The sequence below is a fragment of the Brienomyrus brachyistius genome, unplaced genomic scaffold (assembly GCF_023856365.1).
Source record: "Brienomyrus brachyistius isolate T26 unplaced genomic scaffold, BBRACH_0.4 scaffold168, whole genome shotgun sequence".
NCBI lineage: Eukaryota > Metazoa > Chordata > Actinopteri > Osteoglossiformes > Mormyridae > Brienomyrus > Brienomyrus brachyistius.
In genome coordinates, this window is record NW_026042443.1 from 213,010 (window position 1) to 235,972 (window position 22,963).

The 22,963-nt window shown below is 44.7% G+C and overlaps 1 non-coding gene across 1 annotated transcript; it reads left to right on the forward strand.

Moving 5' to 3' along the window:
* The first annotated feature begins 343 nt into the window (after positions 1-343).
* trnal-uaa (transfer RNA leucine (anticodon UAA)) lies at positions 344-426 on the forward strand. The gene has a single exon. It is a non-coding gene; the product is annotated as a tRNA-Leu (tRNA).
* Positions 427-22,963: the final 22,537 nt, after the last annotated feature.

The following is a 22,963-nucleotide window of genomic DNA, read 5'->3' on the forward strand; positions in this document are numbered from 1 at the left end:
GACTGTAATCACATTTTTGTATTTTACGCTTTAATAGTAGATGTAGTCACCTCTAAATTTCATGATAAGCAGCCTATCGATGTTAATCAGATGCTTTCTACTCTACATACATGTATCGTTGAAAAAGCCACTATATCCACTTTACTGCATGTGACATCGCTAATCTACCTCAACAACTGTCACGGCTGTAACTAAATGTATACCTGCATTTTGAAAATGTAACCTTCACAAATTGTATACCAGCTTTTTTAAAATATATCTTTCACTAATTGCAAAAATAAAAAAAAATTAAAACTTGAATACCGTTGTAATAGTCTTTGTAAAATAACGGGTAAAAATGCTGAGCAGGTTGGCCGAGTGGTTAAGGCGTTGGACTTAAGATCCAATGGACGTATGTCCGCGTGGGTTCGATCCCCACCCCAGCTAAACTCTTTTGTAAAATAATAATAATTAAAAAACAAACTACACAATATGGGTTAAATGTAGAAAAAACACACAAAATTTCACTGATGTTCACTCAGTCTCTTAACAACCCCCATCCACAGTCAGCTATAAAACGCCGCACCCCGCTCTCCCCCCACTCAGTGTGTGAAAAGCATGTCTGTTGCCAAGACTACAGCTCGCGTCTTGAGCAGTTCGTACTATGACCCCAGCCAACCGGGGTCATACGGAGGTGTCTCCAGACTGCAGAGAGCCGTGCAGCAAGATACGGGGAAAAAAGTGGCTGCTGATGACATCAGAGACTGGCTGTCTATGCAAGACAGTTATACTTTACATAAACCGGTTAAAAAGAATTTCCCCAGGAACAGAGTGTTTGTTCCGAGAGCCATGTATCAGTGGCAGGCCGATTTATGCGACATGCAAGGGCTGGCCAAATACAACGAGGGGTTAAAATACCTCCTTACGGTGATTGATGTTTTTTCTAAAAAAGCCTACGCGCGTGCTATAAGAAACAAGACTGGGGAAGCTGTAAAGGAGGCCTTTGATTCTATTTTAACCGAGGGGGGCGTCCCCCTCAAGCTACAGACGGATGCCGGTAAGGAGTTTTTAAATGGGACTTTTCAGAAACTTTTAAAAACTCATAAAATCACCCATTTCACTACGGCTAGTGAACTTAAAGCTTCCATCGTAGAGAGATTTAATCGAACGTTAAAAGAGAGGATGTACAGGTACTTTACGGCTAAAAACACCCGGCGATATGTGGACGTGTTGGACGATCTAATAAAGGGGTACAACCAGTCATTTCACAGCGCTATTAAAATGAAACCTGCCGAGGTCAGGCCCGATAATGCTCATCTAGTATTTGATAATCTATACGGTCCCCTGAAGAAAAAAAGCACACGGCCACGTTTTAAGTTTAACATAGGGGACACTGTGAGAGTCTCCAAGCACAGTCAGATATTTGACAAAAAGTATGAGCAGACATTTACGGACGAGTACTTTGTCATATGCGAACGTGTACCCAGATCCCCACCGGTATATAAATTGAGGGACGTGAGCGGTGAAATACTCGAGGGAACATTTTATGAAGCGGAGCTGCAGAAAGTCAAAATATCTCCGAGACGCGCGTTCAAGGTCGAGAAGGTTATAGGCTCAAAGACCGACAGAAAGGGGAAAAAGTGGATTTTAGTACATTGGCAGGGTTGGCCCTCGAGGTTCGATTCGTGGATACCGCGGTCGGACTTGATACAGGTTTAATTTTTTAAAAAAGAGAAAAAAAAGAAAAAAAAAGAAAATGGACGCCCGCCCCTCTTTTTACCTCACGCTACCGTCAAACTCTTGTCTCTCCATCTTCCCCGATAACCAGAGTTCGGATTACACCGTGATGCTCTCGCGACCTATAGAGCTACGGGGGCCTTACGAAGTAGCTCTGGCTGAAATCATGTATTGTTACACGTGGCGAAATGTTACACACCCGGATAATACTTTTGAATTGCGGGATACGGAGGCGGAGGCAAAGAGAGAGGCCGATCCTTTAGTGGACCTACCTTACCTTTTTCCTCGGAAAATTAAAGTGGGCTATTATGAATCTCTGAAACAGATTGTGACAGAAATCAACGCTACGTTAAAAAAATTAGGTACCGAAGTTTCCTTCTCATACAGCGAGATTACACGAAGGGTTAATATGACGGGAAACCATAAATACAAGATCCAATTTAAACCTACTCTGGCCTACATGCTGGGCTTTGAGCCGGGTCAGTGGTATAACCTAGGAGGAGGTAGCGGGTCGACCTCACCCTACCCGGGCGACATTCACGCGGGATTCTACAATATGTACGTCTACTGTAACATCGTGGAACCGCAGCACGTGGGGGAATTTGTAGTCCCGCTCCTCAGAACCGTTAAAATAGACGGTGCGTTCGGCGACGTAGTCACTTTGCCGTTCCACAAGCTGCAGTACGTACCGGTGAACAAGCAGAGCCTACAGAATTTGCATATCGAGATAAAGAACGATCAGAATACTCTGATTAATTTCTCCTACGGAAAAACGATCGTCAAGCTACACTTTCGCCCCGTTTAAAAAAAAAAGAAAACAATGGCTTACCACAATCCACAGAGATTTATTACGTATTACACCAGTCAGGCGGGACATGGGCTCCCCGGTTTTGCGGGGAGCCCCGTGATGTACGGGCGTGGGTTGGGGTCCATGCTCAGTAGGGCTTTTAGATTTGTTTTACCCTTTCTTAAGCGTGGGGTCGACATAGCGAAACCTCATTTGAAATCGGCGGTCAAAGGAATAGGTTCGGATCTCGCCAGCTCTGTAGTCAGCGGCCGTTTTACAAACACAGCTGACCCCAAGCAGGAAGGGTCGGGTCTGCTATTCCTGTCTCGGAGGAGGAGGGGGAGTAGAACGAGAGCCCTTCAGGAAAGTCGTAAAAAAAAAAAAAACCTGGCAGAGTCGTCAGGATTCCCAAGTCTCGACCAGCTAAGAGAAACAAGAAACCCCCCGGGGACATATTTTAAGAGAGAGAAAACGCAGCGTAAACAAGAATGGCTCTAGCTCACCGGCTCTCGGCTGAATGTACCAAATCTGAATTGGACCTGTTTGCGGCCCCTATGACGCAATTATCCATAGATCAGACCAATTATGTAGAAATCAACCCATTAAATTCCATTACCGATCAGGATGTTTTGGATTTCCTAATACCGGGGTCGGGCAATTTCTATGTGGACCTCAACTCTACACTGCTATATCTAAGGCTCAAGATCGTTAGGGCCGATGGAGCCCCCCTGCTTGACGCCGACCCCTGCGGTATTATACAGTACCCGCTAAACGGCATATTCTCCCAGCTGGATGTGAGTCTGAACGACGTCCTGATCAGTTCTTCGTCGGCCACGCACCCCTATAGGTCAGTCATAGAGACCCTGCTCAATTTTTCTACGGATACGCTAGAGAGTCAGTTTTCGGCAGGGCTCTGGTACAAAGACGTCGGGGGCGACTTGGATAGCGTGGACGTCTCAGCGCAGGGCCCCAACGTGGGGTTACAGAAGCGAGCCGCCTTCTGTAGAAACTCTCAGGAGTTTTCTCTGATGGGTCCTATACACGCCGATATTTTTTTCAGCGAACGAATGCTGTTAAACAACGTGGATATACGCTTAAAGTTTGTAAAGGCTAAAAGCGACTTTAGTCTCATGTGTAGAAATGACACCGATTACGAGCTGAAAATACTGAGGGCCAGCCTGTTTGTGAAAAAAGTGGAGGTCTCCCCGGCGGTGTCACTGGGTCACTCGGCCGCTCTCATGAAAGCAAACGCCCTGTACCCTATAAGCAGGGTAGTCGTTAAAAATTATACGCTGCCCGCACAATCGCGGGTTTGCCCGCAGGACAACCTCTTCCTGGGCAACTTACCGCGCTACATCGTTTTGGGGATCGTGGACCACGCCGCGTTCGTGGGCACGCGAAACAGAAAGCCGTTCAGGTTTCAGCATTGTGACCTGGAATTTCTGAGCCTCTCAGTCAACGGGCGACACATACCCAGCAAACCGTTCCAGCCCGATTTTAGAGCGAGGCAGTCGGTCAGAGAGTTTTACAACCTTTTCCTGGCTACAAACAGGCATTTAAAGGATTCGCCCTTATGCATCAACCGCGAGGATTTTGAAAACGGATACTCGCTATTTGCTCTCAATCTCTCCCGAGACGACGAGCTGGACGGCGGTGCCCTGTCACCCGCCATCAGCGGCACGTGCCGTCTGGATTTAAGGTTCAGAGCCCCACTACCTCGAACCATGAGTCTCATCGTCTACGCCTGCTTCGACAGCGTGATTGAAATAAACGCCAAGAGACAGGTTTTGGTGGACTTTTAATCATCATCATCATCATGAACACTCACCAGCTGGAATGCGTTTTACGGCCCCTGCTGGGGGATGCTTTTGGAGGCGTGTGGCCTAGCGATTTATTACCCACCCGCATAGAGACCAGGCCCGCTTTTCTGGTCGCAAACACGCATGACCAGAATAGAGAGGGTGAACACTGGATCGGGATAATTTTGGAGCCCCAAGAGGGTAAAGCCTCCTTCTTTGATTCTTACGGTTATCCCCCCGATTCCCCTTACTACCCAAAGAGTTTTATGAGCTTCTTGGGGAGGCACGCTACCGAAATAAGGTATAATACGCGTCAAGTTCAACATGACTTTTCTTCCACGTGCGGGGCCCACGTCGCCTTTTTCCTCTACCGGCGCTTCAAGGGACTTTCATTTCAAGAGACTATGATGTTGTACTCTGACGACTTGAGGAAAAACGACGCTCTAGTATCCGAGTTTATCAAGAAATATCACAAGTGTATTAGCCGTGTTAATGCCGATAAACTTTCAAAGCCGCAAAATGTATGTTCGTTAAAACTATTTAAAGATTGTTATGCTTGTTAGATTCATGTTGGGGAAAAAATAAAAACGTGACACCCTTTATTCAATAAATTTTACATTTTATTAACCGACGCGTTACAGGCGTTTTAATTCTTTTTCACACACGTATATAAAACACTTAATCGTTGTAATCTATCCACGGAGCATAAGGAGTACCCTTTAAAGGCCATAAACGATATTCTGGGGAGGAATCGCGCGCTGTGTGAGGGGTTCCCTCAAGCGGTGGTGGTGAGTCGTCAACAATACGTTTTCTACGTCTCCCGAGGTTCTGTTTCACAGGAGGGGAGGAGGGAGGCGGGGGATCCCTTCCGCCGTAATCTTTAAGATGACTTAGGGCTTTCCTGGCTTGGATGTTACCCACGCTCGTGAGGGGGATGTTTAATTCTGATATCACGTTTAAAAAGGGTTCCCAGCCTTTAGGATATCCGCCGGCGTGGGATTTAGGCTGCGATAAAGTTTTCATCAAATCTAAAATATGGGAACCTTTAATGGGTCTATCTCTGATGATGAGTTCACCCGACTGGGTCCAACGTACCGCCCCGTCGGAATCGAGCAGTTTATGCAAGATGTACCCCACGTTCTTTCTAGCCCTAGGCGCCACTTGCTGGATAACTTCCTGTACAGATTTGTCCCCAGTCGCGCCGCCGCCGTCAGGCTGTCTCCCCTCCTCCTCCTCCTCCGTTTTTTCTTTCCGCTCTGTAAGGACAATTTCTCGCCCCTGATTTTCCTCTTTTCGGGCTAGATTCAGATACCTCTGTAGCAATTGGTTGTATCTCTTCACTTTTTCATCCAGATGCATAGCCGGCTGATTTATTAAACCCTGCATCTGGTGTTCGAGTTCACCCAGGGCCGATTCCCCGATGGTATGCGGGGTCGCCCTCTGGGTCAGCGTACGCAGTTGCTGGGGGCTGAGCATAAACATTTTCTTGACTTGGCTCATGTTGCTGGAAAAGGCTAGTTAGCCGTCTTACCGGCAAACAGGCTTGTAACGAATGGCAGAGCCACTGATAAGAGCGGTAATAAGAATCCTCCTTTTTGAAGAATTGCCACGCGTTTCCTAGCGACGCTGTTTTTCTTACATGCGAAAAGTTTAATCAATCTTTTCTGTTTCTTGAGTTTGGTAAATTGAGCTACGGTTAAAGGTATGCGACCTCTTATGAGATTGAGACAGATTTCGGAGAGAGCCAAAATTATGTCGTTAGATGGGTCAGCCGTAAGAATCTTTTTACGTTTCACCCCCCTCGTCCTCTGTAAAACTTTAAGGGTCGGCAGGTGTTTCCTGAGATGTTCGGACATAGCTTAGTAGTGATAAATCAATGGCTCGCCGGTAGAAAGACGATGGGTAACGACCCCGGTAATAATCCGGTCCTGAGTCGGAACTCTTCTGGGCACGTGGCTCTCAAATCGACCAATAAATAGCCGTGCGCGGGCCCTGTGGCCTCATGGTAGGCATCTAGAAAAAACTTTTTCTGCCAAGGAAACATTTGCTGAGCTAAAACTTTGATTTGCATTCTGTCTCGCACATTCTTAAACAGACAATAATAAGTCGTATTTAGGGCTATAGTCCTGCTGTACTTGCCCTGGTGAAATACGTTCTGCACCAGGTAGATGACCGAGATTTGACGGTGATGTCTGAACCTCGTGAAAGCTTCTGCCACGAGTTTGTTTTCGGACGTGCTGTCCATCAAATCATCGATGATTATCAAGGAGCCTGAGGGGAAGCGCTCCTCATCCTCCCAGCTTTTGGGAAGCCCTTGTATAAATTCAATTTCGCTGATCCGATCGCGTAGTTCATCATAAAGCGGCTGATGGGAAGCGAAACACCACACAATTTTTTTAACGGGGCCCCCTATGAAACAGTGACTCTGATTTAAAAGCATTTCTTTAGTGAAATAGGTTTTCCCCGAAGAACTTGCCCCTGCGATTATAGCCGTAAACGGGAGTTCTAAACGGTGATCAAAGTCGACCTCTCTCACGCCGCTACCCATCATTTTGCAAAAAAAAAAAAAAACACACTGACGAAACGGTAAATACTGCCCTAATCTTTTAAATCTTTCCGAGGACACACACACACACACACACACACACACACACGTGCAAACCACTGCTGGAGGGGTGTCAGCTTTCACAGACACAGAGTGCATGGGTAAGTTTTTAATAAAAACTCTTGTGATAAATGTACAAAACATTTCAGTACACAAGTTTGAAAATAAAAAACATCTTACTAGGAACATTTTAAAAACATCTTAAAACATCTTTCATTTTTAAAAACATCTTTGGAAAAAACTTTTCATTTTTAAAAACATCTTACTATGAACATTTTAAAAACATCATACTATGATCATTTTAAAAACATCTTTGTAAAAAACTTTTCATTTTTAAAAACATCTTACTAGGAACATTTCTCAGTTTAAAACATTTGTACATCTTACTTTGATTTTAAAAAACATCTTTGAAAAAAACTTTTCATTTTAAAACAAATGAACATCTTTGATTTTTAGAAAAAACTTTAAAAGCCCTTTTGCGATGCTGCTAGTTTTACATTTCAGTAACCAAAAGGCAGAGTTTCCCCGCTAGCCAGCAATCTGCGTTTGTCGTAGACGACCCTGACCTTTTTATCTAGAGGCCTATTAAACAGGCGAAAGCTTTTCATGTCGCGTTCGATTTTGTTGTACTGCGTCATTATAGCGGGGTTATTCCTACAACCTCCGATGTAGTTTTCAATCAATCCGATCATACTGTCAAAGTTTACCTTTTGACAGGTTTCGTAATTTAGAGTTATACCCTTACATTTCATTTGTGTTTTCCCGTTGTTGAGTCGGTAACAGTAACTTTTTGGTCCCAGCGCACCCCACGAAGCAATGTATTCGTCGGGGGCTAATTCGGACGTCAGCTCGCCCAGGTAATTGCCTAAGGTCGGGTCATATTCACCAGGCCTGCTTATGTACACGATGCTGTCGGTGTCGTGATACAGCACCCTCCGCCCCAATCTTTCCAGTTCTTTGTAAAGCGTCAACCGACCCCACGCGGTAGTTTGACACGCTATGAATATGTTAGTCTTTCCCGGCGGCACTTTGTAGGAAGACTTGAAACGCCAGCGGATGAGGGCGACCTCGTCGTTGACAAACGCGAAGCTGGAAATCTCGTACAGGTCCGAGCAGAAAAAATTAAAAAATTCCCCCGGGTCAGACACTATACATGTCTGGAGCATGTTGCTCCTCTGCGCCAGTTTACCCCACAGAGAGTTAAGCAGAAGTTTGGACACTTGCCGCTTCCCTTCATTAGACACTATCTGATCGGGCTCCAATTCGATCCCCTCACGCTCGAGATAGTTTTTTATGTACTCCCTGCGACCCACGTCATCGGTCGCGTCGTCGGGGTAGCCCGAAGCCTGCTGCTTCACTTTGAGAAAGGTTTTAATGTAATCTCTAAACAGGTCGCCGCTGGTCTGGGGAAAATGCCACACTTCGTGAATTTTAACGAGCGAGTACCCCCTGTCTAAAGCCAGATTTAGCTCCGCAGTTACCCACACGCCTATCAATGCCCGCTCTGCGTCGGAATGCCCGCACGCCCCCTCCTGTCTGTTCTCGATCGCGCACGTCCTGCACAGTGTAAACACCAGTTTCCCATTTGGCAGTCTGCTGGGTAGGACGGGGAAAAACAGCTCGCGCGGGGTGTTGACCGTGGCTTTGATCAGGCCAAAGTATTCATTCAGAGGCTTAAAATTCGAATGAATGATTTCCGGGTGCCCCACGGGGAATTCACATTTAGCCAGAGTGTACGGGTACAGCGACGTGAAATCCACGTAGCGGACGCGCTCTTGCCCCGTGACGTCGTAACGCAGGCGAATGGCCGACGTCCGACCCCCAAAAAGCGCTTCTCGCGGCCTTAGGGGCTCAGGGGGCTCAAAGTCTGACAGGAAACGCTGTACCTGTGGGTCGTGAGTTTTAGCGTGAGCCCATTCGTGTTCCCAGATGGATTCCACGTTCATATTAAACTCTTGGCGCAACGACTCGAGTTTTTCCCTTGTTTTAACGTACAGGGCACCGAAGCTCTCGCGGGTCAGGGGGCAGATATCGTGTTCGTTGTTGCAGGTAGGACAGCCGTGAAACTGACAGCCTAGAAACTCGAAAGCCCATTTCTCCCCCTCAATCTCGGCGTATCCGTCTAAGTGAAAGCGCCCCACACTCACTTCACCCCCGCGCAGCGCGTGTCGAATTTCGATGCCGCGCGCGCGCCCGATGAATTCCAGCCACTGGATGGACACGCTCGAATAACTTTTGTATTGCCTCCTGTAATCCCATACATCCGGGATCGCGATCGTATCTCTGGGCAGGAAATTTGTCCTGTAAACTAGCAACGCGGCCGAAGCGATGGTGGCCGCGGAGAAGGGATCGCAACCCGTGAGCGTTTTAAACTCCCGCAGGAAGCGCAAGCAGCCCTCTCTCAGAATCTCCACGTCGTTCTTACAGTAAGCGATCATCACTTTGTGAAAATTAAAGGTCTGGTGCTTTACAGCGTCGTACCATTGATAAAACTTGTCGCGTTCTTTGGTGGACATTTGATCGGGCCCAAATTGATCGGGAGGGGGGTAGGGTCCCACGTAACTAAAGTTTTCCACGTCTGTGAAATGATGCGGAAAATAGCCTTTTCGCATCTGAGTCGAGCATCCCATCGCATCGGGGATTTTTCTCAACGGCATGCTTAGAAAGGAGTGACTGTCGATGTACCTCTGCTCAAACAGGCTGTCCAGGATGAGAATGATTTTATTCCCCTGCGATACCACACGCGGTTCCACGCCTTCCTTCACCATCGCGTTCAGTATGATGTAATTATCGAATGCCTTACCGTAGTGACTAATGAAACAGACGCCTCTATAACAGGGCGCCCTGAAATGTCTGAGAAACTGTAGCGCGCAGTTGGGCCCCTCGGCGGTCATTGTCTCGTTCTGATCGGAGATGGCGCAGACGTACACCGGGATATGGGTACCCGACCTCTGAGATGTTTCAAAGTCAAAAAACACATATTCGGTGGCCTTTTTACGCCCCTCACCCCTTTCGGCCCGTTCCCCTATGTTAGGCTTCTCGGGTGGATTTAGATAGCAGAGATGTGGGGTGGATATGTCTGACACGGCCGTGTGGAGTTTAGCGTCGCAGATATTACATTTTTCTGCTTTACACGAGTGCGGTTTTGGGTTCTCGGGAGTGAGGTAGTATCTGAGCCCGCAGGCTTTGCATTTTCTGAACTTGTCACAGGGGGTAGCGAGCTCCCCCCTAACTGGGCAGACCCTAGGCGTACGGTGGCGCTCAAAGCAGGTGTCATTTAAACATCTGAAATTACAACGCTCACATAGTATCGCCGGTGTGCTTTCACCTTCTCTGCAATTAGTCTGACAGACGCTACAAAATTTTTCGCATTGATGAGAGTGAGGCGAATCGTACCCTTTGAAACAGCTCGGGCAAACGTACCCCACGCCTAAGAAGCCCTTTACGCTTTTAATGCCGTAAAAATGCTGATTGTGTAAAAAGAAATACACCGCCCGTCTACCGTCGCTAGGCGTGGGTGTCTGGTAAATTTGGAGATTGTTTGAATAAGGTTGTTGATAATACACCACTGCTTTGCAATCAATGATTTTCTCGAAATTGATAATGTCATTCAAAGCGACTGCGTGATCGGGGGTGAATCCCGCTTTCTCCTGTAACTCCAGGCCGAGCTTTTCAGCCTCGGCGTCAGTAAAGTTTTCGTGCAGCAGATGCGCCAAGTTTATGGCGAAACACGCGTTGGTGTTGTTATTAATGATAAACATGTGTCTGGCTTTTTTAGAAATTATTTCTGAAGCTAACATGGTCTGTAGTTTACGTTTGTTCCCGCCGCCGCGTGGGATATTTATTACGTCTACGATTACTTCTAGGTTGGAATCGTTTAAAATCTCTTGATTAGACTGTACCAGGCGATCCAGCAGCTGCTGCAAGTCTGTCAGCTCCCCCACCCCATACCGTACAATTTGCGACAGCTCGTCGTTTAAAAAGTCAGCGCGCAGGGTGACCTGTATATAGGCTCCCCATACGGCGTAAGGAATCGCCTCATTCACAATATTTTGAAACCCCTCGATTACATTTTCATAGTACTCGCGGAAATTGCCTTCGTTTCTAGGTCGCGGGATATTTAGAATCCGCCTAATCTGTACGTTATTGAATCTGCGGCGATGAAGGACCCCGTCAGGCTGGGGATCCACGTCACCGACGGCACCGCCACCTTCCTGTTGAACATTTTCAAATTGTCCCAGCCCAAATTCATTTTCAATCTCCTCAGCATCGAGAAGAAATTCCACGTCTGACAAGGCCTCCCACAATTCAGAATCCGCGGGGGACCATGCGACCTCGTCGGTGGGGGGTAGCCCCGCTTCTGCTTCAGAACCCCTTTCATTTAACATGCTTGTTAATGTCTCTAAGGATGGGAGAAAACAGGGGTCCTGGGCCAGTGTTTCAGCAGACGCCGCTGGTGGCGAGTCGTGTTGAGCAGAGTAATCCGCATCATTTTCATTATTAGCATTGTTGATAATGGCTATTTCATTTAATAAGGCTTCGGGTATAGCCGCTGGGGGTGTTGCTCCGTCCATACCTGTTGATTCTCTCGCAGATTTTCTCTTGACCGGTCGGCGTAGTCTCTCTCTCTCTCTCGTACATAGAAAAAAAAAAAAAAGAGAATACCTATTATTAGAATGTTATTTTTTAATTGAATAGCATTTTTATAACAGGAATAAAAGAAATAATATACTTACCGGGTAAGGTCTCGATGAAACTTGTGGTTCTTTGGCTGGTACAAACTTTGGTAAGGAGGAAAAGGCCCCCCGCTCGACGTAATACAATTTAATTGTCTCTGTCACCCCATATCTGCACGGTCATGTATGACAAACAAAACTATAAACAGAATTTACTGGCGGGCAAATTGTCAGACTTGATGTATGACCAGGTGGTACGGCCTTGATGATGCTACTCGTGCCTGTGTAAGAAAATTATCTGTAATTTGGGACGTATGTGAAAACAAAACTTTAAACAGAATTTACTGGAGGGCAAAAGTGTCAGACTCGATGTATGGCCCGCGTGGCCGGGTAGGGGGGCGCCTCGATGGCCAGGTGGCACGGCCCTGCAGAATTTACTGGCGGACAAATTGACAGACTCGATGTATGTCTCGACTTATGACCTTTACAAATTGGCGCCATACGCCGATGTGATACAAACGCTCGCGTGAGGAAAAAACACACGGTCAAAACTAGCGCCGAGCGTTTTTATTGGACGATAGACCCTGCACCTCCTCCTCTCATTCTTTGCTCCAACTTTACCATTTTATCCCACAGTCTCTCACAGTTTCTCTCAGACTCGCGCAGCAGCACGCCTCTCAGCTCTCCCGCATCGCTCTCTCCGAGGATTATCCAAAGCCGTGCGGACCTTTCCGCGCTACCGCACCAGTATGTGAATAAGTCCTTTGCTGATTCTCCGAAGCCCGGGGACCTTACCACGCTACCGCACACCGTACGCTCGTGCTCCATCAGGTAACCCAGCCACGCTCACTCCCGCCCGCGCCCCACAAAATAATAATAATAATAACTTATTCAAATAACACACGCTCATAAGCACTCTCATCAATATCATTTTTAAAATAATACACACTCATAAGCACTCTCCTCAATATCATTTTAAAATAATAAACATTTAAAATAAGCATTTAAAATAATAAATAATTAAATCCAAATACCATTGCATCACTAACACAACCAACCCATGCCCCCTAAGCCACAATCATTTAAAATAATAAATAAATAATTAAATACAAATACCATTGCAGCAGTTACACAACCAACCCCCGGGGAAGAAGACAAAAAAAAATATTTAAATAAATAATTAAATCCACATGCTATTGCGTCAGTTACACAACCAAGCTCAACCCACTACAACATAAGCTCCGCCCACTGAACTTTTGAACGTGACCTTTGACCCGACCTGTCATTTTGACGAAAGCGGTATTGCATCTCTCTCTCATGTAACCACTAGTCTTAAAATTAATTACATCCAACAGTACATTTTTTAGTGTAGGTAAGTAGATGGATCGATAAAATTAAATAATTATTACAAATCACAAATAACTATTACAGTCATGGCCAAAAATATTGGCACTTGTGTCAAAAAACACACCCCTTCTCCTAGAAAATTGTTGCAATTACAGATGCTTTGCTATTGTCATATTAATTTCTCTTGTTGGCACTTGAAGAAAACAAAAAGAGGAAGAAGGAATAACAGGAATCGGAGACATTCCACGCAAAAGGGCACCTGTCCTTCTCATATTGTCTCAAAAACCCAAAGCCAGTCAGAGTGGTCTGGTGGTGGTTGTACACGCAAATAGGCCATTTGATCCATGCTGATCTTAGTCTTTCTCATGATGGTGGGTAAATCTGGGGTGGCTCTTGTGGTCCTCATATGAGGTCTTTGGTGCACATTAAGTGAAGCAGATACAGGCCACCCATTGTGTACCTCTGTGCCATTTAAATGGGCTTGCAATCTGAAGAGGTCTGAGGGCACAGTGATTTAACACTGGTCCACTTTTTCTTATGGCCTTGAGCCAGGTCATGACAATATCTTGTGTAGCACTAATGACGTAATGGCATCTGCTCATGTTATCTCATAACTTGAAGCTGTTTGTGCAGCACAACCCACACGGCACCAACAAGACATTGAGAACAATCCCAGCAGCCCTCGGCTCTCTTACCCAATGCTGTTATAAGGGGACCAAACTTCTTTAAATTTCGCTTTCACAGTGGCTTTTGAAAAAAATAAGCAAATCACGCAATGCTATTGAAATTATTAAAACATAGAGATTAACAGTCAGATATGTTTTGTGATTTTAAATGATGAAGTAATATATTGGATATAACATGAATGTATTTCTTATTTCTTTTTTTTTTGGGTTTTCTGTGGTGAGAAATGAAAGCTACAGGCATGTAAATATTGCTTCCTGTAGTAACTTGTAAAATGTTCCTCATTGTTAACAATCACATTACATGTGAAGGTGTCAGTCAGTGGAAACGCATAGTGAGGCACGCTGGCCAACCATTGTATTCATTCAGGACCAGCCCATCAAGTAAAGGTTTCAGCACCACGGACAGTGACCTGTGTTAAACTGACCTCAGGTTCCTACATTGGCTCTATGGAATTTTCTGTAAATAATGAAATGCCACTGGCCCCCTACATGCGGAAATGTTTCCCCCTCCCCCAGACTTCTTCAGAGAGCTTTGGAGGACATTGTCTGCACGCTACCAGAGGCAACTAAGAATGTGCTTGAGTTGGGAGGAGGCAGTAGTCCCCATTTTTCCCTCCTGCTGTAGAGGGTCATCGGGAGGAGGTGGGTTTGCTGCTCTCTTTCGTGTCTCCTCAGCAGGTGGCTCTTAGAGATTTGTCTGAGAAAGGTCTGTACCAGGCTTGTGTTAAAGTGCTGCATTTTCGGGCACTGAGTGGACTGGCGGATTCTAGGTGGTCAGGTTTGTTGAGGCCTGGATCTTCCCCGCGGGGATGTTGGAGGTCCCTGTACAAGCCCCCCATTGAGAAGCACACGGTGGATCTTCAGTGGCAGATTGTACACGGGGCAGTGGCCACAAACAGACAGGTGATGCACATTGATTCCACAGGGTGGGAATTGGTTTTCTTAGCTAATCTGTTTCTTTAAAACAAAGAAATGGATTGTTTACTTGTGTCTTTTATTCTACATCATAGATAATGCGAACCTTCATATAAGTAAGAGGTAATATTTTGCTCAGTATCAGTTCAAGTTCAAATACTTCAGGTTTTTTATTTGACAAAACACATAAAATTGTCATGCAAAGTCATTGATTTATTTTTAAAACTATTGCACTGTGATACATTTAACATCATATTTTCAGTTCTGCCAAATCTCTTATTGACAGCTTAGTGGTTTTCCAATGGCTTGTGGCGTCACATGGTGGTCGAAAATGATATTACAGGCTTTTGTTGAAATTACATTAAAATTCATCTGGAATGTATTGATTTATGCTGTAATTAATGATGCAAATTAACACAGATGGGACCATTTTGACCCAAAACAGCTAGTTGGAGGGTAGCAATCCTCCAGATTGCAAAGGTCAAGATACTAAAACCTGGAAAAGTACAAAGGACTGGAGCAAAAGAATAACAGTGAAAGCTGTCAGAAACAGGCAGGAAACTCTGCATGGATGTTTTGGAAGAGGTAGATGGTCCAGTTGGCTGTATTAGTCAGTCTGCTGAGAAACATAGCGCCAGATAATGAATAAAGATAGAAAGTGTGAATAAAGATAAAACATTTTGATTGTATTTGCGAAGCGATGCTGGATGCGCTGAGCTCGCCGGGAAGGTCATGTGGTCCGCATTCCCTCCCCATGCACACGTGATCAGCTCAATCACACCGAAATTGTCGGTTTGCTGCCCTTCAGGGAAACAATCTAAAGGGTGTTACGGGAAAAGTAATCGATGCAAGAGCCAATGATGTTCTCCTGGTGCCTACCCGTGTTTATGTTATCGTTACTGACACAAACAATGATGAACGATAATAAGCATATTTGTGGCCACTGCCCCGTGTACAATCTGCCACTGAAGATCCACCGTGTGCTTCTCAATGGGGGGCTTGTACAGGGACCTCCAACATCCCTGCGGGGAAGATCCAGGCCTCAACAAACCTGACCACCTAGAATCTGCCAGTCCACTCAGTGCCCGAAAATGCAGCACTTTAACACAAACCTGGAACAGACCTTTCTCAGACAAATCTCTAAGAGCCACCTGCTGAGGAGACACGAAAGAGAGCAGCAAACCCACCTCCTCCCGATGACCCTCTACAGCAGGAGGGAAAAATGGGGACTACTGCCTCCTCCCAACTCAAGCACATTCTTAGTTGCCTCTGGTAGCGTGCAGACAATGTCCTCCAAAGCTCTCTGAAGAAGTCTGGGGGAGGGGGAAACATTTCCGCATGTAGGGGGCCAGTGGCATTTCATTATTTACAGAAAATTCCATAGAGCCAATGTAGGAACCTGAGGTCAGTTTAACACAGGTCACTGTCCGTGGTGCTGAAACCTTTACTTGATGGGCTGGTCCTGAATGAATACAATGGTTGGCCAGCGTGCCTCACTATGCGTTTCCACTGACTGACACCTTCACATGTAATGTGATTGTTAACAATGAGGAACATTTTACAAGTTACTACAGGAAGCAATATTTACATGCCTGTAGCTTTCATTTCTCACCACAGAAAACCCAAAAAAAAAGAAATAAGAAATACATTCATGTTATATCCAATATATTACTTCATCATTTAAAATCACAAAACATATCCGACTGTTAATCTCTATGTTTTAATAATTTCAATAGCATTGCGTGATTTGCTTATTTTTTTCAAAAGCCACTGTGGAAGCGAAATTTAAAGAAGTTTGGTCCCCTTATAACAGCATTGGGTAAGAGAGCCGAGGGCTGCTGGGATTGTTCTCAATGTCTTGTTGGTGCCGTGTGGGTTGTGCTGCACAAACAGCTTCAAGTTATGAGATAACATGAGCAGATGCCATTACGTCATTAGTGCTGCACAAGATATTGTCATGACCTGGCTCAAGGCCATAAGAAAAAGTGGGTCAGTGTTAAATCACTGTGACCTCACACCTCTTCAGATTGCAAGCCCATTTAAATGGCACAGAGGTACACAATGGGTGGCCTGTATCTGCCTCACTTAATGTGCACCAAAGACCTCATATGAGAACCACAAGAGCCACCCCAGATTTACCCACCATCATGAGAAAGACTAAGACCAACATGGATCAAATGGCCTATTTGGGTGTACAATCACCCCCAGACCACTCTGACTGGCTTTGGGTTTTTGAGACAATATGAGAAGGGCAGGTGCCCTTTGGCGTGGAATGTCTCCGATTCCTGTTTTTCCTTCTTCCTCTTTTTGTTTTCTTCAAGTGCCAACAAGAGAAATTAATGACAATGCCAAAGCATCTGTAATTGCAACAATTTTCTAGGAGAAGGGGTGTGTTTTTTGACACAAGTGCCAATATTTTTGGCCATGACTGTAATAGTTATTTGTGATTTGTAATAATTATTTAATTTTATCGATCCATCTACTTACCTACACTAAAAAATGTACTGTTGGATGTAATTAATTTTAAGACTAGTGGTTACATGAAATTACTTTCTAAGAACATTTTATTTTGTAATTCAAATTTTTCTTATTTTTCAAACCAAAAAGTTACAGCACTCTCATATAATACACTTCAGCCATTCACATTTATAAAACAATATGATCCAAGCGTCGACCCGGGACTCGGTGGGCTGCTGTCTGCCAAAGTGTGCTGTCAAGAACAAAGCAAATTGTTGTTAGGAAGACTATGTAGATAGGATTGCTTATCAGTAAAGTGCTTTAAAAATTAGTGCTACAAACAATACTCAGGACATGCTGGACACGCATCCTCATCTGGGCCTTCAGCCAGCACTCAGAGCTGTCGCTGAAACTGGCCCGACCTGTGTCCCTACAGTCTTGTCTGGGATGTCGCCATCCAGGGTCACGGGGTGGATTCGAAGGAGCTGATGGAATGCTGCCTGGAGATCCATCTGCTGGTTGGACGCCAGGGCAGCATCCCGTGCGGCGCCATGGGCAGAACAGCTGGATCCTTCCTCTGCGGAGTCAGCGCTGGGATAAAAAAAAACACACAAAGTTTTACGGTTATTGTTCAGTGGTGAGGGCTTTGGTTTTGTGTCTTGATGTTGGTAAGTGTGTTGACAAACGGAAAACATGCCTACCTTGAGTCACCTGCCAGCTTCTTCAGCAGCTTATTGGCCAGCACCACATTCCATGACTTTTATCCGGTAGTGCTTGTCAGCCGTTGCAGTGGAATGCGTGAGGTAATCGGCCACCAAGGACGACTTCTGGTCACTCAAGTCCTTGGTGGCCGTCTCAAAGATGCGCCGGGCCGTTTGGCTGGTGACTGGATCCAGCTTGTATCTAAAATACAAAACGAATAAGATTTATTAATACGTCTCGCACAACACATGACAACATGTATCACTAAATGCTGCTTAATAGTACCTAACCGGGGTTGCTCCCCCCAGAGAGAGTTGCTAGTCCATATCATTTCTCACTTAAAACATGACAGGGCTTTTGGCGTTGGAAAATAACGCATTTACTTAAAATAACACATTGACAAACACAACAAATGTTTTTATCCCTTAAATTATTAAAATAACTAAGGTATTAGTCTAACAAAGTTTTTAAAATGTTTTTGAAGTACGTAGCTAAATACCGCTCACTAGTTCCTGCATCTATTAAATTAATAATGCGCTGGGTGTGTTTTATTGAAAATAAAACTAACAAAATACAACTAAATTATTTTATTAATTAAATCTTATTGGCTTAAAACTTTATACTAATTTGTCATACCCCCGTTTAAGTTACGGCACTTTACCCTGCTGATTAAGCAATTGAAGTTAGATCCTTCATCCAGCCCCACAGGCCCGCAGCGGGGCGCCCGGGGCTATGCTAGAGTCCCAGAGCTGTGGTGTTAGACATCGACTTTTATTTCCATTAGACATATATTATTTTATACTATTTACGAATAAAACTGATTAACAAATAGACGTAATGTGCATTCTGCCGGGGTGTGAATGCTGTCTGTCTGCTTGTCACACTCAGGACCAGCGGTTAAACGAGAAGTTACACGCACTCTGCAACAATTTGTCAATTTGTCAATTGACGCTTCCTTCTCATAGGCGTATCACTCACGGCTCCATAAGCTCTCGCGCTTACGACCCGTTTCCCACTGCCGCGGACATTAGCTGATCGACATGTCTAGACATGCAATACGCATAAATCCCCCCTAAAAACAGGATTGCTGTGTTTTTACGGTTATAAAATAGGACATTTTGTTAAAAATAAACCGTTAACAATACACAACTACTGCTTTTACCATTCAAAACTGCCCGACTCTCTTTCCTTTCTAGCTAGAAAAGCTCGACGCGTCCGATGACCCCTTAAAACGTATTTAAAATGTCGCATTGATAAATTCATATAATGTATTTTATTCTTTTAACGACTACTGATTCCAATTTGGTGCCATATACTTTTATCTTGTAGGCCGTAGGATAGCTCTCTTTCTGCCGGCTTATAGGCCGTGGTACGTCTGGGCTATTATGCTTAAATTCTTTATTAATTAATGTTGGCTATGTGCTTTATAACACGTTTTATACTTTAAAGTTTATACACTTTAAAGTTCCGAAAACGACTTGCCTCACCTGTTTTCAATAAAAGACAGTGGTGTGTGGATATCGTGGCTGCACGCACAAGCGCGACATGGAGTTATTTTAACAAGGATCTCCAGCGTTATTCCCTGATTCTTGTTTGATTTGATTTGATTTGATTCAAACCCTTTATTGCTGTTGCAATATACCATGTCACTAGTCACAAGTACCAGCGAAAAACAGGCCATCGCCCGACCTTACATATACAACATCACAGTAGGGGGTAGACCGGCCGGGAGACAGGGGAGGAGAGAAGAGAAGAAAAGAAACAGAGTAACATGAGGAGAGAGGAGGACATTGGGGAGTGGGGAGGACATTGTGGGAACCGAAAAAAACACCTCAGCAACATAAGCACATGGTCACACCTTACAACATAAAAATGACACGACTTGCAACGGGTGAGGGAAAAGGGGTGGTGGAGGTAGTCCAGCAGAGACAGACAGCCATCCGGTCCTGCAGCCATGTAGGCGCTGGTCAACAGACCCGCCTGTTCACGCTGGGGGTATGAAGCGGCGAAGGCGTTGGATGGGGGGGAGGGAGCGGTAAGTCCTTGGGATCGGGGGAGAGGAATGCAAGAGAGTCTCACTGCCTTGTCCTTCAGGGGGAGTTGTTAGTTCAGCAGCGGCCTTGGCCGAGGCCAGTGCTGATTGGGGGGAGCCAAAACCTGATAGAATAGGGTTGTTTGGGTTTTTGTACGAGAAGCTGTAATTTCCAGCTCCACTAATGTCCACGCGTTGTTGTGGAGATGCTTAAGATGTTTTATTTTAAATAACACATTAGCCGAAAAGAGTTTCATTGCTTAAAAACGATGAGGTTAAAGAGGCTTATTTTAAATAAAAGATCAGCATGTGTTGTCATACATCTTTTCAAGTTCTGGTTATACCTTTTGATTAACCATACGTAGATAAATTTAGCTAATTGTAGCTAAGCAATCCGGGGGGGGGGGGGGTTAGAGATCGACTTTTATTTAAATTAGAAATAGATTATTTTACACTATTTACAAATAAGCATATAAAATATAGAATTGGTGTGCATTCTGCCAGAATGGCGGCATGCTTCTCACAATCCAGGCCAACGGTTCGCCTCACGACAACAATTTCCCCTGGTAGCCATTTGACAGCAGCTTCACGCAACGAGCTGGCTCAATAAAGGAAATGCTGTGTGGATCTACGCGCGTGCGCCACACGAGAGTGAGAGCATGCATTCGTTTAAACAAGAATTAACCGCGTTATTTCCTGATTATTGCTATCGAAAATGCTCAGAGCGCTTTACTTTATTATTCACATTGACAGAAATGTGCTTCATTACTTAAAATCATTACGGTTATAGGGGTTTTATTTGCTAAAACAGGCGCTCCGCCGGCGTAGCCATTTTTAAAGGGGCGTCGGCGTGGGTGCGCATGCGCCAAACGCCGGACTAGCGATCGTCCATTCCGACCCGCGTTGTTCAAACAGGGCAGTCGCATGTGTCGGAGCTCCAGGATCGTTTCGTCCTATTTCTTCTAAAAGTTTGCCGCTTACATGCTTTCTCAAACCTGGTAAATATAACTAAAGTCTTTCGTGTTGGTTAAATGTAATGAGTGATCGCTTCTTTTAAAACGACGGGCTTGTTTGTTGTTTTCGCTTGTTTAAATTTGCTGTTCTGCTGCTTCTTTCGGGCATGTTTGTTTAAATTCACACTGCTTTTCTTTTAAAATAACACTAAGGGTTTTCTTCTTTAACACACTTGGTGCTTTCTTCTTTTAAAACATTTGGGCGCTTTCTTTTAAAATACGCCGCGGCGCTTACTAACAACACAGGGCCGGACGGACGCCCCCTCTGAACGTGTATGCGCTAGCTTGCCATTATCCTGTTCTATGTTTTATTATTATTATTTACCTTAAAAACGTAATTAAAAAAGCACATTAATAAAATACATGTAATGTACTTTTATTCTATTAAAGTTTAATCTCCCAAACCCCCCTATCTGCAACACGTGGCATAAGCATGTATTGATACCATATATGGGCATAAACCCTCGACCAATCAGCATCAAGGATAAGCCACTTCCTCTTATGACGTCAGAAGCGGAGAATTAAGCTCCGCCCAAGGTACCACATAATATTTTTTCACATAAATATATAAAATGTACATATACAGGGGAGAGGGAAAGCCCCCCCCCCCAATCAGGATTACATTTAGTTATATTCTAGCCAGAGAGAAAATGTATAATACTATATTTTTCGTGTTTAATCAGCTCACTGAACACAGGCATTTATTTTTGTCAAACATACAGTACTGTGCAAAAGTCTTAGGCAGTCCAAAGAAATGTTTAAAGCTGTTTATCTGGGTAGCAAGTGTACTTTGGCTTAGAACAAAAAATACAATTTAACATTAGAACGTGTGCAAATTAAGAGTAACATAATAAAAACTAGTAATAATTTCTTCTGTGTTCTAAAAAGTTACTGATATCTAGTTGGATGGCTAGATGAACACCACATCAGTTCCCAAACTTCTCCTCAGGGGCACCTCAGCCGTTCCATGATTTTGCTAAATTTCACCAACAGCTCAATTAAATTATTAAATATATTGGTTAAAAAAGTCAGTGCGAGATTGACTAGCTGTATGAGGTCTGCTAGTGGCCAAGTCAAAAAATACATGGCTGCACTGGACGGTCGCTGCAAATACTAGGATGATTTTAGCAGAGGTTCTGAAATGGCGAAGATGACACACTTTCAGAGTGAAAAGGATTATAAAGGTTAAAAAGCAGAGATTTCACCTTTTTGCCAGGAGAACCAGCAACATGTCACAGTGACACTGAGGAGTCACTATAAACCCAAAACCCTGGATAGAGGGACTGAGTGAATGAGGAGGTGAATCTGTGCAGGGGGGTCAGTCCATCAGAGAAGACTCTGTAGAAGGACAGAGCACCAGCCCCCCAGTCCAGATACACTCCTACTCTGCGGGAGCCTGAGGGCCGTATGGGTATGAGAGTCTCTTTATTATTGTGCCAGACAGAGTAACTGTCAGTATAACAGCACAGAATCCATGACTTGTCATTGTATCCAAGGAGACAGTCCCTCCCTCCTTTCCTCCTGATCCCTTTATAAGTCACTCCTATCCAGGCTTCATATCCATCCCACTCAGCCTCCCAGTAACAGCGGCCAGTCAGACTCTCTCTGCACAGAACTTGGGGGCGGCTGTCAAATCTCTCTGGATGATCAGGATATGGCTGCCGCTCTGCCCCCTCTGTCACCTTCCTGTTCCCCCCTGACAGAGACAGGCGTCTGTTTGCTGTGTTGGGGTCCAGCGTCAGCTGGCAGGAGTCTGTAGGCAGGAGGAAGAATTATTAATCCCATCAGGCCGCCTGTACTTTATGTTTCTGTACGATATAAAAACAGCACAGCTTCCCCTAACGAAGCGGGAACTGAAGCTTATGAAACAGCTCAGGAAATGTCGGAGGGAAGCGAGCTAAACTAACAGCTTAATTAGTGAAATTACGGGGAAGTAAAATTACAAAGCAGCGATATTCATCAGACATATTCATCACAAGCATATTTACCACAAAACGGCACCAGAGATCAATACTAAAGTCAGTGTCTTTCCTTCTAACTGCTAATTCCGGCGAGTGCGGCATGAAAATGGCCATCAATAACAGAATATTTAAGTAATATTATTACATATTTAAAGTGACATTTAATAAAAGTTTGGACCTGGATTCTGATACAAAAGCTGTTTCCGGCGCCGGAGTTGCGCTCCATGAGGATTCAGTATTTACAGCGATTGCTAAAGATGGTCTTTA